This window comes from Salmo trutta, chromosome 11 (assembly GCF_901001165.1).
Source record: "Salmo trutta chromosome 11, fSalTru1.1, whole genome shotgun sequence".
NCBI classification, from domain to species: Eukaryota; Metazoa; Chordata; class Actinopteri; order Salmoniformes; family Salmonidae; genus Salmo; species Salmo trutta.
The window spans coordinates 20,463,646-20,481,540 of NC_042967.1; the positions used below are offsets into that span (position 1 = coordinate 20,463,646).

General features: G+C 41.6%; 1 long non-coding RNA gene across 1 annotated transcript; it reads right to left on the minus strand.

The window, feature by feature from the left end:
• Positions 1–3,305: 3,305 nt before the first annotated feature.
• On the minus strand, positions 3,306–3,866 carry LOC115202437 (uncharacterized). The gene is made up of 2 exons (XR_003879970.1): positions 3,530–3,866; positions 3,306–3,374 (listed from the first exon to the last, which is right to left on the minus strand). It is a non-coding gene; the product is annotated as an uncharacterized LOC115202437 (long non-coding RNA).
• Between the last annotated feature and the right edge of the window lie 14,029 nt (positions 3,867–17,895).

Consider the following 17,895-nt stretch of genomic DNA (forward strand, 5'->3'; position numbering starts at 1 on the left):
ATTCTCTTCAGGTATTCAACCTGAACATCTGTCGTCACCCGAAGTTTAAAGCACAAAATGTGTATTGTCCGGATTCATTTGAGGCCCACTGCAATCTTCCTCTGTTCTTCATAATTACAGTTAATCATAATAAGACCACTCTTGGTCACTCATAGGCCTACTTCACAATTTGTTACACCTCAAACGGGTCTCCCACATATACATCCTTACTAGAAGTGATTCAATATCACTCCAATATCACTCCAGTCCTCCACTCCAATTTTAGACCATTTCCTTTTTGTTCCAGTTTGACACTACTGTTATCTTTCACCCGTTGATTTCGGAACATTCATCTTCACCAACTTTGATTGATGCGCTGCTTGATTCGAACTCAGCATCCACTTCCGCCATCTTACTTATTTTAATTTTTTATTGCAATAATAATAATATTACACATCAATACAGGGACATTCCTGTGAATACAATTTTAAAAAATGAAATAATAAAACACCAGTCAAACCCCCCCAACAACAAAAAATAATCATTTGGAATTTGTGGCTGTGATAACTAGTGAAAACTGAAGCCATGTTCTGATCAATCCTGTCCATTATATTCAAAATAATAATATAGCTACAACAGACACAAAGTCAGAAGGCCAACCTACTCAAACCCGAACAAACAGATGCACAGCCTTTGGCAGGAAAAAAACCCTCAATTGGGAGTGTAGAAGTCTCCCATTCAATGGTGTTCCATTTCAAGATGTGGGCACAAAGACGTCTGAATGGCACCAGGGGAAAGAGGGACAAACAAAAGCCAAAGAGAAAAATGCTGCTGAAATGGCAGTAAATTCAAAGACAGATCATTATAATTTATACCATACCCTTTTCATGAATTTCATTTTAATACTGTACTATCGAAATAAAGAAAGTCGCAAACTCCATGTGTAATCTCCCAGCAATTTAATGGGTGTTACCAACGTTTCGGTATCACTGTGATGCCTCACCCTGAGGAAGGCACAGTGATGCCGAAACGTTGGTAAATACCCATTAAATTGCTGGGAGATTACAGGGAGTGTGCAACTTTATTTTGATAGTTTATTCACCATTAGTCAGCACCTCCACACAAACTATTATTCTGGGTGTGCGCCAGCTCATATTTTTTTTAAATACTGTACTAACAACAGAATGTTACTCAATAAAATTGAAGGTGGGACTTTAAACGGGTGGCCTAACTCTGTGGTCGCTAAAGATCCAACAGCACTTACCAGAGCACGTCATGATGAGTACCATTGTAGGTGTACTGTGTTTATCAAACTGTATTCCTATCAGTAACATGTATGTAAAGTGTATGAATAATGTATATTAAACAAAACATCTGTAAAAAAAATATATATAAATACTCATGTAAAATAGTTAATTTTGTGGATGGGAGGTGGATGGGACAATACAATAAGGTTAGGATGGTGTGTTCCCCTTAAACTGTTAAGAGCTTTGGGTGTCTAGAAAAGTGCTATGTAAGCCCAATCAATTATTATTATTAATAAATGTTTTGCCATCTTCTGTAGCTTGAAGACCAAGTAACATGGTTTAAGTGTTTATCTTAAATCAGCCATAAATCTGCCAATTTCAAACTTCAAACATTTACCTTCATCTGAGCATTTCTGTGAAACCGTGTACGTTTTACTTGTGGATTACGTGTTGGTTTTCATTCGTTTGCCTACATTCCATTTTAAAAACAATGCCGATATTGGAGTAAACCTATTATGGGTTAAGACATGACTCCAACACCATCACTAAGTTTGCCGACGACACAACAGCGGTAGGCCTGATCACTGACAAAAATGAGACAGCCTATAGGGAGGAGGTCCGAGACCTGGCAGTGTGGTGCCAGGATGTCACGAACCGGCTCAAAGTTCGTAACAAAAGGGAGACAACATGGAGACAAGGAATACCAAAATATAAATTTATTAAAGTAAACTAAGTACAATTAACAATGGTGTGTGTAATCAGTAGTGTAAGTGAGTGTTTTGCATGCATAAATGTGATAATGCAGGGTGTTGAAAGGTGCCAAAGCAAACAACCAAAAGGCCACAAAAATACCACAACAAAATCTATAAAGGTGTCTGCATGGAGAGAGTCTCTCCAATGAATAGAGAAGAGGTGCATTTATCCTGGGACACATCCGGGCCCAGGTGTTTCCCATGTCGCTGACGACCCTCCCAACTCCGCCCACCGGCATCCTAATAAGGAAACAAGATCAAAGAGAGAATATGGCAGACAGAGTGGGAGGGTCGTCACACAGGACAACAAGCTCTCCCTCAACATGATCAAGACAAAGGAGATGATTGTGGACTACAGAAAAAGGAGGACCGAGCACGCCCCCATTCTCATCGACGGGGCACGACAACGCCTATTCCCCCTCAGGAGTCTGAAAAGATTTGGCATGGGTCCTCAGATCCTCAAAAAGTTCTACAGCTGCAGCATCGAGACCATCCTGTGACTGGTTGCATCACCGCCTGATATGGCAACTGCTCGGCCTCCGACCGCAAAGCATTACAGAGGATAGTGCATACGGCCCAGTACATCACTGGGCCAAGCTTTTTACCATCCAGGATCTCTATACCAGGCCGTGGCAGACAGTCACCTAGACGAAGGTGTCTGACGGCCCCCCCCCCCCGCCCCCGAGGGGTCCCCGTGTTGAGGGTCAGTGTGGTAGATGTTGGTGCATACCTGGGCACCTGGGGGTGTCCCGTCAGGAAATCCAGGATCCAGTTGCAGAGGGAGATGTTCAGTCCCAGGGTCCTTAGTTTAGTGATGACCTTGGAGGGCACTATGGTGTTGAACACTGACCTGTAGTCAATGAACAGCATTCTAACATAGGTGTTCATCTTGTCCAGGTGGGAGAGGGTAGTGTGAAGTGCAATTGCTTCATCTGTGGATCTGTTGGGGCGGTATGCAAATTGGAGTAGGTCCAGGGTGTCTGGGACGATAGTGTTGATGTGAGCCGTGACCAGCCTTTCAACGCATTTCATGGCTACAGATGTGAGTGCTACGGGACAATAGTCATTTATACAGGTTACCTTGGCGTTCTGGTACAAATGAAACCCTTTGTTTGAGCCAAATTCTACATAAGTGTGGGAAAGCAAATTATTACTTCACTTCATCTAAGGTAAAACATATAGAGGTAATCTACAGAAATGGTTAAAAACCTATTTATTTACCAATGGAACTAATGATTTATATATTAACTGAAAACATGGGGAGTATAATACTTATTGTACAAAAATACCAACTGTAGCTCTCTTCACGACAACAGACACAGGTTGGTTCCTTGAAACGGGCGTTTATTGCATTGCACGTCTTTTTCTCCGATGCATCCACGTCACGCCGTGAGAACTATATGTTTGAATGAACACAGTAACGTTGATACAGTACTGAAACAAAGAAATACAAATGGCGCTCGGCGCAACAATACAAATGGCGCTTGGCGCGACAATACAAATGGAACTTGGCGCGACTATAAACAAAGTTCTATAGGTTGAACAAAATACCTCGTTGGCTGCTTGTCCTGAAAAGAGGTTCTTGAATCCTTAAAGTCCCTTGAAAGTCCCTTTACTGTCTTTCTTAGCCTGTGCCAGCAGCAATTATGACTCAGACTAAGCTTAAGTTAGATTGCACACAGTCAATTAACAAATTCCGTAGCAGTAACACAACAGAGAACGTTAGTTCCGGGATGGAACATAAAAACACAAACAATGGCCTAACTTTAATTTACATGTTACATCACATTTAAATTCTTATCTATACATCAATAAATCATTTATTTATTTACTACATCAAATAAACCTTGAATTATGTATTAATCATGCATCGTGAACACAGCATCTATGTAACAACACACCAACCATGAAACACAATTATGACAATTCAGGTAAGATTTTCCATTCAGTTAATATAAAGTATTACGTACAGTAAGAAAATGTATGGTTATAATATGGTGAGTAATTGGGGGAGAAAGCAAGCATGATGCTTGATGAACAGAAAAAAATACTTATTCTAGTTTGGTTGGTTGGCTTTAGCCTGACTACCCATACACATCACTCTGTCCAAGAGACACGCCCACTAACGTTTCTTCTGGAGCGATCATTAGAGCAGCAGAACTGAATTCAGGATGAGTCGTCTAATAATCAAGATTAGACAAAACTAGAGTCTGCAGAACTTGCTTTTTGGAGTGTGGTGTCAAAAAAGCAGAGCATCTCTTTATTACGGCTAGACCTCTCCCCATCTTTACAACCATTGTAAACTGTCATGGTTAAAACATATAGATTCAATCTAAGATACCACCAAGTAATTTAGTCTCCTCAACTTGTTCAAAAGCCACAACATTCATTACCAGATTCAGCTGAGGTCTAGCACTTGTCGTGGAAAATTGCAAGATTGTTATAATGCTTGTATTGTATTATAATGGTTGTTTTATTCGACATAATAGAGTATTCTGTTAACTATTGGTGTGTGTGTGTTCTACTGAGGATGGGCCTCTATGAGATAGCACTGACAGAGGAGATTTACGATGTCTTTGGGTGATAAAACCTAAAGAGCATTCCAGATAACATGAGGTAATGTTTTTGTGCTATGAAGTACCAGGAACGAGATTAGAACCTGGTTTTAGGGACCAAACTGAACGATAATTTATAGCGAATGCTATCTGGCTAAGGGATACTCCTTTCTCATTATAAAGTATTTTTTTGTGAACTGTTCCTAAGATCTGTTGTTCGTCATGTAGGTTGAGAGGGGTGTATCTTGGCTATAAAAGATCTTTGTACTTTTGTGTTGTCACTTTCAACGGTTCATTAGAAATGGCGAATCGTTGAAAGTCATTGCTAATGCAAAGCTCTTATTATTAAAAATGTAGTTTAAGTATAACTCTGACTGGTGTGTGAAGTTTGTTTCTCCTCATTTGTTAATGCAGAAATTAGCCACCACACACTTAAGGAATGATTTATACCAAATACAATGCTTTTAGTTTTAGAGATGATCAGGACCGGTTTATTACTGGCCACCCATTCCAAAACAGGCTGCAACTCTTTGTTAAAGGGTTTCAGTGACTTCATTAGCTGTGGCTGCTGATGCATATATGGTTGAATCATCAGCATACATGGACACACATGCTTTGTTTAATGCCAGTGGCAGGTCATTGGAAAAAATAGAAAAGAGTAGAGGGCCTAGAGAGCTGCCCTGCGGTACACCACACTTCTCATGGTTGACATTAGAGAAGCTTCCATTAAAGAAAACCCTTGGAGTTCTATTAGATAGATAGCTCGGCAGAAGTTTAAAAGCCATAGCACATATGTTTTTTCAGCAACAGGTTATGGTCAATAATATCAAAGGCTGCACTGAAATCTAACAGTACAGCTCCCACAATCTTCTTATTATCAATTTCTTTCAACCAATCATCAGTCATTTGTGTCAGTGCAGTACATGTTTAGTGCCCTTCTCTGTAAGCATGCTGAAAGTCTGTTGTTAATTTGTTTACAGAGAAATAGCATTGAATTTGGTCAAACAATTTTTTCCAACAGTTTGCTAAGAGCTGGCAGAAAGCTTATAGGTCTGCTGTTAGAACCACTAAAGGCCGCTTTACTACTCTTGGGTAGCATAATTACTTTGGCTTCCCTCCAGTCCTGAGGACAAAGACTTTCCTCTAGGCTCAGATTAAAAATATGACAGATAGGAGTGGCTATTGAGTCAGCTACCATCCTCAGTAGCTTTCCATCTAAATTGTCAATGCCAGGAGGTTTGTCATCATTGATCGATAACAACAATTTTTCCACCTCTGCCACACTAACTTTAAAAAATTCTAACTAGCACTGCTTTTCTTTTATTATTTGTTTTTTTATGCATGAATACAATTGTTCACTGTTTGTTGTAGGCATTTCCTGCCTAAGTTTGCCCACTTTGCCAATGAAATAATCATTAAAATAATTGGCAACATCAAATGGTTTTGTGATGAATAAACCATCTGATTCGATGAAAGATGGAGTTGAATGTCTTTCTGCCCATAATTTCATTTAAAGTACTCAAGTTTTTTTTTCATAATTCTTTTTATCATTGATCTTGGCTTCATAATTAAATACATTTTTGTTTTTGTTGAGTTTAGTCACCCATCTCTTTCAACCATACAGTTTTTCAATTCCTCATCAATACAGTCTTAACAGGTGCATGCTTATCAATAATTGGAAGAAGCAATTTCATAAATTCATCAAGTGCAGCGTCTGGATGCTCCTCATTAATCACATCAGACCAACAAATATTTTTAACATCATCCACATAAGAGTCACAGCACAATATTTTATATTATCTCTTATACACTATTTTAGGCCCAGCTGTGGGAACTTTCCTTTCCTGGCTTTCCTGGATATAGCCACTATACAGTGGATTGCAAAAGTATTCACCCCCTTGGCATTTTTCCTATTTTGTTGCCTTACAACCTGGAATTAAAATATTTTTGGGGGGTTTGTATCATTTGATTTACACAACATGCCTACCACTTTGAAGATGCAAAATATTGTTTATTGTGAAACGAACAAGAAATAACACAAAAAACAAAACTAGAGCGTGCATAACTATTCACCCCTCCCAAGGTCAATACCTTGTAGAGCCACCTTTTGCTGCAATTACAGATGCAAGTCTCTTGGGGTATGTCTCTATAAGCTTGGCACATCTAGCCAATGGGATATTTGCCCATTCTTCAAGGCAAAACTGCTTCAGCTCCTTCGAGTTGTATGGGTTCCACTGGTGTACAGAAACCTTTAAGTCATACCACAGATTCTCAATTGGATTGAGGTCTGGGATTTGACTAGGCCATTCCAAAACATTTAAATGTTTCCCCCTTAAACCACTCGAGCGTTGCTTTAGCAATATGCATAGGGTCATTGTCCTGCTCGAAGGTGAACCTCCGTCCCAGTCTCAAATATCTGGAAGACTGAAACAGGTTTCCCTCAAGAATTTCCTTGTATTTAGCGCCATCCATCATTCCTTCAATTCTGACCAGTTTTACAGTCCCTGTCGATAAAAAACATCCCCACAGCATGATGCTGCTACCACCATGCTTCACTGTGGGGATGGTGTTCTCAGGGTGATGAGAGATGTTCGGTTTGTGCCAGACATAACGTTCTCCTTGATGGCCAAATAGATACATTTTAGTCTCATCTGACCAGGGTACCTCCTTCCATATGTTTGGGGAGTCTCCCACATGCCTTTTGGGAAAACACCAAACGTGTTTGCTTATTTTTTTTTTAAGCAATGGCTTTTTTTCTGGCCACTCTTCCGTAAAGCCCAGCTCTGTGGAGTGTACAACTTAAAGTGGTCCTATGGACAGATACTCCAAACTCCGCTGTGGAGCTTTGCAGCTCCTTCAGGGTTATCTTTGATCTCTTTGTTGCCTCTCTGATTAATGCCCTCCTTGCCTGGTCCATGAGTTTTGGTCGGCGGCCCCTTCTTGGCAGGTTTGTTGTGGTGCCCTATTGTTTCCATTTTTTTATAATAGATTTAAATGGTGCTCTGTGGGATGTTCAAAGTTTCTGATATTTTTTTTTAACCCAACCCTGATCTGTAGTTCTCCACAACTTTGTCCCCAACCTGTTTGGAGAGCTCCTTGGTCTTCATGGTGCCGCTTGATTGGTGGCGCCCCTTGCTTAGTGGTGTTGCAGACTCTGGGACTCTTTCAGAACAGGTCTATATATACTGACACCATGTGACACTTAAATAAAGTCCACCGGTGTGCATTCTAACTAATTATGTGACTTTGAAGGTAATTGATTGCACCAGATCTTATTTAGGGCTTTCATAGCAAAAGGGGGTGAATACATATGCACGTACCACTTTTCTGTTTAATTATTATTATTTTTTTAAATCAAGTAATTTTTTTCATTTCACCAATTTGGACTATTTTGTGTATGTCCATTACATGAAATTCAAATAATAATCTATTTAAATTGCAGGTTGTAATGCAACAAAATAGGAAAAAAATACACCAAGGGGGATGAATACTTTTGCAAGGCACTGTATTGTGATCACGGCATCCAATGGGTACAGATATAGCTTTAGAACAAAGCTCTACAACCTTAGTAAAAATGTGATCGATTCATGTGGATGATCTTGTTCCTGTAGTGTTTGTAAACACCCTGGTAGGTTGATTAAAAACCTGAACCAGATTACAGGCACTGGTTACAGTAAGAAGCTTCCTTTTGAGCGGACAGCTTGATGAAAACCAGTCAATATTCAGGTCCCCAAGAAAGTAGACCTATCTGTTTACATCACATACACTATCAAGCATTTCACACATATTATTTAGATACTGACTGTTAGCACTTGGTGGCCTATAGCAACACCCCAAAAGAAAAGGCTTTAGATGTGCCAAGTGAACCTGCAACCACAACACAAAAGATCTTCTCTAAGCATTACAGGGATATGGCTCTGAATATATACAGCAACACCTCCCCCATAAGCATTTCTGTCTCTTCTATAAATGTTATATCCTTGTATTGCTACTGATGTATCATCAAATGAATTATCTAAGTGAGTCTCAGAAATGGCTAATATATGAATGTTATCTGATGTTTTGCAAGTTATTGATTTCATGAACCTTATTTCTAAGACTGCATATATTAATATTGGCTATTTTCAGCCCTTTCCTGGGTAGCTTATCAGAGATAGACATAATACTGAAAAGAGCAGACAAAGCAAGAGAAACAAATATACATTCAGCAGTCCATTAATCAATTGGTGTGTGTGTGTGTGTGTGTGTGTGTGTGTGTGTGTGTGTGCTGCGGGGTTGAGGCTACGAACCATAGGCTTGGCTCGCTCATCCCTTCCAGTCTTCTGGGAGGGAGGGTGGACAATGAGCCTGTCATAACGGATGTAAGCAATGTCCCCACGCGTTCTTGCCGCTTTCATGGCTGGGATCAGTTCTTTCCTCTTCTGGCGCACAGCTTCAGGATAGTCCTCATTGAGGAAGATGTACATTCCTCTCAAGTTCTTGGCTCTTTCCAGAACAGTTACCTTGTCCTTGAACCTCAGGAACTTGACCACTATCGGCCTGGGCCTATCACCTGGGCCGGTGGTGGGTTTTCCAGTCCTGTGGGTGCACTCCACCTTAATCTTCCTGTGGTCCATCTTAAATTCCTCAGAGATCATTTCCCTCACTTTGTCCTCAGACTCTGTCCAAGTCTCATGTGGAGATTCTGCAATTCCGTCCACAACCATGTTGTTCTGCCTTGATTTATCTGTCATTGCTATTATGGATTCACACACAGAACTGATGTCCTCTCTCAATGACTTACAGATTGCTGTCATTTTGCTGTTCTCCTGTTTCAACCCATCGAGCTGACCCTGGGAGAACTGTAAACTGTTCTTCAGGTCCTGGACCTTTCTGGTCAGGTCGTCCATTCTTTTATTAGTAGAATCCACGAGTATTTGGACAAAACATTTGAAACTATTTTCTTGTAACAACTGCTTGTAGGTCTCTTTTTGTTCGTTTAAAAGATCCTTCACGTGTGATTGAGAGACACCACTGTCTTCAACAGTACTCCTGCCGGCTTTGGTCTTTGTCATGGTAGCTAGCAACGTCTGTTACCCTGTTACTCCTCACAGTTTCAGACAGGGCAGGTCACGGGGAAAATTGAAAACAACAAACAGCAGGGATCTAGACAGCAATAAAAACCCGGGACAATCCGCAGTCCCAGCCACCATGGCTAACCGCATCGCGGGCTGCATTCAAGAGCACCTCGCTAGCTTGATATGCTGCTAGCTAGCAGCTAGGCTAGCTGTGACGCCAAATAGCTCCTCAGACCCGTCCTTTGTCGGCAGTATCACTGGAAAGAGACAAGCCAGCAACTGATGATGCCAACTGCTTCGTGGGGGATTCAAACGATTAAGCTAGGTCGCGACCAAGAACTTTCCAAAATACTTTCAAACAACAAACTTTCCAAACAAACAAAACCGAGCTCTTCCTCATTGAACAGGAAGTTACAGAGTAAGTATCTTTTATAAGTGTGCATGAAATCGATTGTAATTTTATAAGTTGTGACGGAAGTCCCGCCTTCGCGGGAATCCCATGTGGCTTTGGCCTTAGGGATAAGTGGCCCTAGTGGTGAATGTACACTAACATTTGAACTACTGGTTACACTTATGATAATCCAGACAATCTCAATTGATTGGATATCATCGCCTCATTCAATTTAATAAGTTAAATTGTCTAACATACCTTTTCAGGTTCTTCCAGGTAAATTAGACATTTTAACCTTTTCATATTAACCTATATGAAGCAAAACCTTCAGGTTAATCAAAGTTTAATTCCCAGATAGCCTATCCATGTATGATTAATCATTAGCATCAATGAATCAATAAAATTTGCTTTTGCAAATTCATTCACGTTCAACTCCCACATTACGGATACAGTAGTGATGGTTCATTAACGTCTACAAATAGATTAAATTGTTTTTGCAGCTTCCAACGAATTCCAAACCCAAACTTTGAAAAAAATAGGAACAGATTCTCTCAATTTTTTCAAATAATGTGCAAGCTATCAGAGGGGGTGGTCCCCACTCCCCCGCTAATTAGTGAACACTCACAAAGGATTGACTTCTGACCTCAGCAGCGATACCAACCCTAACTATGCCATTAGTGGAAAAACAGTAGAAATCGCTACAAGCGCTCTCCAAAATCAACCATCGGGCGCAGGCCTTGTAAAAGTTCTCTCCAGTTTAGCCCTGATGTCTTGCCATCCAAGATTGGCATCGGTCCAATACCGCAGTGCTCAGCCGAAGCACGAGCAGGAAACGATAGACATAAAAGGGACAGGTGGAGAGAACTGGGAAACTAATGGCAAAAGCAGAAAACGCAAAAATTCTGCTAGCTATGGAACTGCGTTGAAAACTGAACAATTAAATGTAATTGCTAAAAAACTTATGACGACGAACGAGCAAACTCTTCAACAAAATGTTCTTCTACAGAAAAAAAGTTTTCTACAGGAACAACTCGATTTAGCCAAAACTAAATACGACGATGTCCACGCCAAACTAGATAAATCTGACGAGTTATCTGTTAACAAGAGTGAGCAAATTGATAACATGCATGCAGTTTGGTTGAACGTTACTCAAAGTGACAATGTTCTACTCCAAATGCTGCAGGCCAAAGATGATCAGTTAAAGAACACAATGACTAAGTTGGATGACAAATTAGCAGAACTCATTGAAGTTGCTGACCTAATGAATGATGAGAGAACTCATGTGATGAAGATCGAAAGAGTGATTTCTAGACTAGCGGACGAAATCTCATCACTGAATCTCTCGCTCCATACTCAAGACCTCTATCTGCAAACCATGACAGATAAGTATGAGACCGAAAGGAGCAAGCGCGACACTCATGTGTCCAATATTAGTACTCTAAGTGCTCAAGTGGACTGCAATGCAGTAGAATTCCACCCGTAGGTACAATCTGGTGGAATTCCAGAACGGTCACATGCTACAATGTCACTACCCAACCAAGCAACCGTAGCCCGGTACTCAAAGGAGTGAAGACGATAGAAGGTTTCAAACTTTGCCTCCCTCATGTAGCCAACCCTCTCCGCCCACTTGGTGCGGAACGCCTTGACAAACTCATCAAGAATTTCCCCACCTTTGACCCCATTCCAGGACAGCCAAACGCTGAGACGTTCCTAGCTGACGCATTGGATGGCTACCCAAACGCTATGGGTTCTGACAGGGTTTACCTGTTGAAGCAAACGTCGAATAGACACGTGACGAGGTTAATTTGTCTACAACAGCAACACGTGCTAAAGGACTACGCTAAACTTGCCACAGCTTTGAAATTAGAATTCAGTGGTTCTGCGACTCACAAACACGATAGCTCACTGGCTAACACTGTCAATCAAGCTTGGAAAGAACACCCACAAGCTTACTGTCATAGGCTTCGTTCAGCTTACTTTGGCCTACTCACTGAAACAGGAATGGAAGAGCTGTTACCATTCAAACAAATGTTTCTGTTGAAAATGTATCCCACGTTCATTACCTACTTGGGCCCTACAGCCCACGTTAGCTTGCCCATCTTACAACTCAGAGAGCTTGAAGCACAGCTTTTGAAGCATCAAAAGCTCACCAAGCTAAGAGCCCTGACAACTCGGTTTTGAAGTTTGACCAGGAGCACTCACTCCAGTTAGAGGGTGCATTATCAGGTATTGGAGCATTGAGAGATGACGCACAACAACGGTTTCTACCACGAATCCAATAACCACCACGGTCGAAATAACTGTAAAGTACGTCGCCATCGAAAAGACTACAATCGGCCTGTTCGCTACGTTCCTGCACCCAACCCAAACAAAGTGTCAAAGCACGAGGGTAACAAAGAGTTAAAGGACGATCAAAAAGTAGACCAATGTTCTCTAGAAGCGCCACTATGTGAAGAACTAAAGCGAGATTTTTTTTTAGAAAAGGGTAAAAGATAGGTCACAAGGACTAGACGGGGAATTGCCGGACACCAGGTCTGCAGGAATTAACACCCTTAGCAAGTTAAACATTTCTCCCGCTCTCACTCGAGACCCTATCCAGGGCCCGCTTGATCAAGAAACAAGCCCACAGGCTTTGTCTATAGACTCTGATACAAAGGTTGCGAAGAAAAAGGTCAAAAGCTTCGCTAAAACAAAGCCCACTCAAAATCAGAAGTCGATCTGTTTTCACCTTGAACAGAAATGGCACATCACATCATTGTGAATGACCACTCCACTTTGTGGGGAATATGTCCACTAAACGTGACTCTAAACGACCTTACCTGGAAAGTCCTGGAGGACTGCTTAACTTGTCATGTGCTAATGGATTTGGGTGAGACAATATCACTCACCTCTCAAACATTGTTCAATGATCTCAAAATGGCTTTGAAGCCAAATAAACATTGGTTAAAATTGGAACGATCAGATACTACACTTCTAGGTTTCACTCAGACGACCTCACCTCTCACATTGAGAATCATGCTGAAACTAGACTTCCAGGATGTATCGCTTGTTCACCCTGTGTATGTTACCAGCCTCGAATCTGAACCCCTGCTACTCGGAGCAGATTTGATGGATCGATTACTCCCACTGATGGATTGGAAAACCAACCTTGTATGGTCACAAGTCACAGTGCCTTCTCCAGTGACCACACTGTCTTCCCTTAACGCAACTTGCAATGCAGTCATCCACGAGGGGTATCTGTCAAAAGCACACCTTGGTAAAAAGACGTTTAGAAATCTCTTGGTGTAGAATCCGACCCAAGGAGATATTACGATATCTCGACACATTCAATCAGCAAACCTGATTGACCATTCTTTTCATGGTTTTGAGCCAGCAGTCTCTGTGAATGAGCAACTTCCCTCCTCCTTGATGTTGTGCAATTCTGTAGTTGAGATAAACTTCTCTGGCCCTTCGGACACTTCTGCAAGCACTGCGGCTGTCTCAGCAAGTAAAACATCGACTCGCAGAGTGTACTCTGCTTCCGATGATACATATCAGATATCCTCGTCTCAGTCCGCAGGTACTGAAGAAGTTGCCACACGCGGACGCTGTGGTGACTGACAGGCCTTGACAGCCACAGAGTTTTGAAGCACAAACACCAGGAGATTTGGTTGAAAGGTTACAGCCATTCTCATAACAACGGGGAAGCTGACAACTCGTACAAAGGGTCCGAACATTTCCATTGTGCCTTGGACACCAATACCAACCGCTGGTGGGGGGGTCCCGAGACATGAAGGGGGGGAATGCTAGCCCAGACCCATGATAAGCCTCAGGCCGGTGGGGTGGGGGGGGTTGAGACTACGTGCAACACTGTACGAGGCCGCCAGAGCAGAAAACAAATCTAGTTGTAAACTTCCCCATGAGAACAGAGAGGAGTGGACAGGCCCCTTGATGGGAACACTCTTCTGATGTTTAACACACATGCCACTAAAAAATGGAGGGTTCTATTCAGGAGGAAAGTTATTAGAAGTCATGAACCATGATCACACTGCGTACGACTGATTCAGTGCTTAGAGAGTACTTCCGTCATGATGTTAGCTCCTCCGTGGATAACATAGCTATGAAATGGACTCCTTCATATCTATCACCACTACAATGGTGTAAGACACATTGACGTGTAGTAAAACTACTACAGGTCCACCTAAACCGGTCTTGAGTTCGACATCAATTCTTACTGACCTCCATGCATTGACCTGGAAATGATCTGATGACTTCAGACTAATTCTGAACAGGTTGCAGCCTACCCAGATACTTGGTTTCTTTCCCTTGGTATGTACGCTTGTGTAAGCACAAACGCACACCGGAACATTTAATGAGGATTTATGCTCGGATCGCTTAAGGGTCCGAAAAAAATACCAGCCTTAGTAAAGTTGAACATTTTGACTCTACAGCTACAGTACTCACCAGTTTCTCCACAGAGGTCCATAGGTCATCCAAGGTAGACTGCCCGAAGCTGGTGCCTTCCAGCTGTAGACTTATCATGTAGTTATCAACTTAGGATAGCGCCCTAAGCACCACATCGCAAATTAGGAACGCCCTAGATATGACATTAGACAATGCCATGATAGGGTCACTTTGCCAAGACCTTAGACATATATAGAATACAGTTCAATTAGATGACTTTGGTGTGATAACTATATTTTGTATATCTTTTGGTTATGCTTTAATTTCTTTTAGTTTTATTTCCGTTGACACTTATGAAGTTATAAACAAGTTCCCCACACAACCATCGCTTAGTGCCACAACACCGCTCATTTGGCAAGAAATGTAATTATGCATTTCATGAGTGTGTGCGTTGTTAACATCTGCCTAAGTTACTGCCTAGATCCACCAGCCTGGACGATCAGACGACGGGTCCGGAACTGCGACCCCAATCTGGACAGCCGCTGCCCATCCTTGTGGCGGCCTGCTCCATTTGCAGAAATCCTACGTGGGTCGACAACCAGAAGGGGACTGCAACGGCAATCACCAACTGGACATCCACTGCCCATCCTTGTGGTGGCCTGCTCCAGCTGCAGAAATCCTACCCCGGTCGACCACCAGAGGGGGACTGCAAAGGCAATCACCAACTGGACATCCACCTTGCGGTGGCCTGCTCCATTTGCAGAAATCCTACCTGGGTCGACCACCAGAGGGGGACTGCAACAGCGATCACCAACCAGACATCCACTGCCCATCCTTGTGGTGGACTGCTCCGCTCTCAGAGAGCCTACCAAGTTCAAACACCAGAGGGGAACTGCAACGATGATCCAGAACCAGGACATCACGTGGTTGTTATTTTTATGTTGGTTTGGAACTTGCAGGATAATCACAAGATTGAACCCACCAGAGGGGGACTGTCACGACGTGGCCCTTTTGGGTGTATATCGGGGCTCCCCCTATCCCTCTCCCACATCAGGTTTTACAACGTTCATAAATTCCTGGTAGAAACTCTCAGTATGAAGGGAGAGCCTATAGAGAACAAATACAATATCCATGCCAAAACTCCTATCCCAAAAATGGGAGAATTAAACAATATTTATATTTTTGAGAATATGTGAATGGTCCGTGGACACTTAAGGGACAGTCATGTCGAGTGTGTTTCATTTGGTGATCTCATGAAGGACAGGAAACACACATTACTGTGTCTTTGGTTGCATACAGTTCTCAATTATGGTGTTTACATCTAAATGTTGTGAAACGTATATGATTACATATTAATCTATTTGTGAAAAGATGAAATGTGATGTTAGCCTTCTAAATGAGAGTATGGGTTTTCAAATAAAGTTTAACTGGTCAGTGGCCGTGCCCCCGTGAGCACAGCCATGACACAGTGTCATGGAACGCCCCCTTTTCTACAGAGTACATGTTGAAATGGTTAAGAACTACAACTCTCCCAAAGGACAAGACCAGAGAACGTGGAGATCATTCCCACGTTGAAATGGCAACGAAATCTACAAACTAAAGAACAAAACATACACTCGGAAATATGTAAATTACAATTTTTTTTGAATGAGCGGTTGTTCATGTTCAAAGTATTAGCAATTTCTATGAGTGTAGTTATCCTCTATGAGTTTCCCGCTCTTGAGCGGTCCCCACCCCTTTCCTTTGTCTACCAAGCCGTCATATCGGTTTTGTCAGCTAGAGACTTTTTCTTTGTATCATCTAGTAACCAATGTGTGAACTATTTGGGTGTGTTTATGTAATTTTGTGATTGATTAAGTTAGTTAGTAAATAAATAATTAAGCCAAATTTGTATATCGCTTATTCATGATTCTATGCTAGGGTTTGTGCAGATATCCAAGGGTTTGCGACGTTCAGTAATGAGACTGAGGAGGTCAAAATTCATTAATAAGCAACTGTTTTGATAAGATATGAAAATATCTGAAGAGTTATAGTCGGGAAAATGAAACTCTATAAACAACATGTTCCTGTGGTGCCTCGACTTCCTAGTTAATTAAAGTTACATGTTTAGTTTAATCGCAAAATTAAATTACACAGAGAATTGATTTGATAATATACAGTCTTCACATTTAATGATAGTCAACGACACGACATACTCATTCAAGGGATTTTCTTTATTTTGACTATTTTCTACATTGTAGAATAATGATGAAGACATCAAAACTACGAAATGACACATATGGAATCATGGAGTAACCAAAAAAGTGTTAACATACCTTTAGATTTGTTTATCTTTGAGATTCAACGTAGCCACCCTTTACAATGAGGACAGCTTTGCACACTATTGGGATTCTGTCAACCAGCTTCATGGGGTAGTCACCTGGAATGCATTTCAATTAACAGGTGTGCCTTGTTAAAAGTTAATTTGGGGAATTTCTTTCCTTCTTAATGCATTTAAACCAATCAGCTGTGTTGTGACAAGGTGGGGGGTATACAGAAGATAGTCCTATTTGGTAAAAGACCAAGTCCATATTATGGCAAGAACAGCTCAAATAAGCAAAGAGAAACGACAGTTTATCATTACTTTAAGACATGAAGGTCAGTCAATCCGGCACATTTCAAGAACTTTGAAAGTTTCTTCAAGTGCAGTCACAAAAACCATCAAGCCCTATGATGAAACTGGCTCTCATGAGGACCACCACAGGAAAAAAAGACTCAGAGTTACATCTGCTTCAAAGGATAGGTTCATTAGAGTTACCAGCCTCAAAAATTGCAGCCCAAATAAATGCTTCACACAGTTCAAGTTACAGACTCATCTCAACATCAACTGTTCAGAAGAGACTGTGTGAATCAGGCCTTCATGGTCAAATTGCTGCAAAGAAACCACTACGAAAGGACACCAATAAGAACAAGAGACTTGCTTGGGCCAAGAAACACAAAAAATGGACATTAGAACGGTGGAAATCTGTCCGTCTTTGTGAGACACAGTAGGTGAACGGATGATCTCCGCATGAGTGGTTCCCACGTAAAGCATGGAGGAGGTGTGATGGTGCTTTGCTGGTGACACTGTATGTGATTTATTTTGAATTGAAGGCACACACTTAACCAGCATGGCTACCACAGCATTCTGCAGCGATACGCCATCCCATCTGGTTTACGCTTAGTGGGACTATCATTTGTTTTTCAAAAGGATAATGATCCAACACACCTCCAGGCTGTGTAAGGGCTATTTGACCAAGAAGGAGAGTGATGGAGTGCTGCATCAGATGACCTGGTCTCCACAATCACCTGACGTCAACGCAATTGAGACGGTTTGGGATGAGTTGGACCGCAGAGTGAAGGAAAAGCAGCCAACAAGTGCTCAGCATATGTGGGATCTCCTTCAAGACTGCTGGAAAAGCATTCCAGGTAAAGCTGGTTTGTTGCCAAATTATTCCATATGTGTTATTTCCTAGTTTTGATGTCTTCACTATAATTCTACAATGTAGAAAA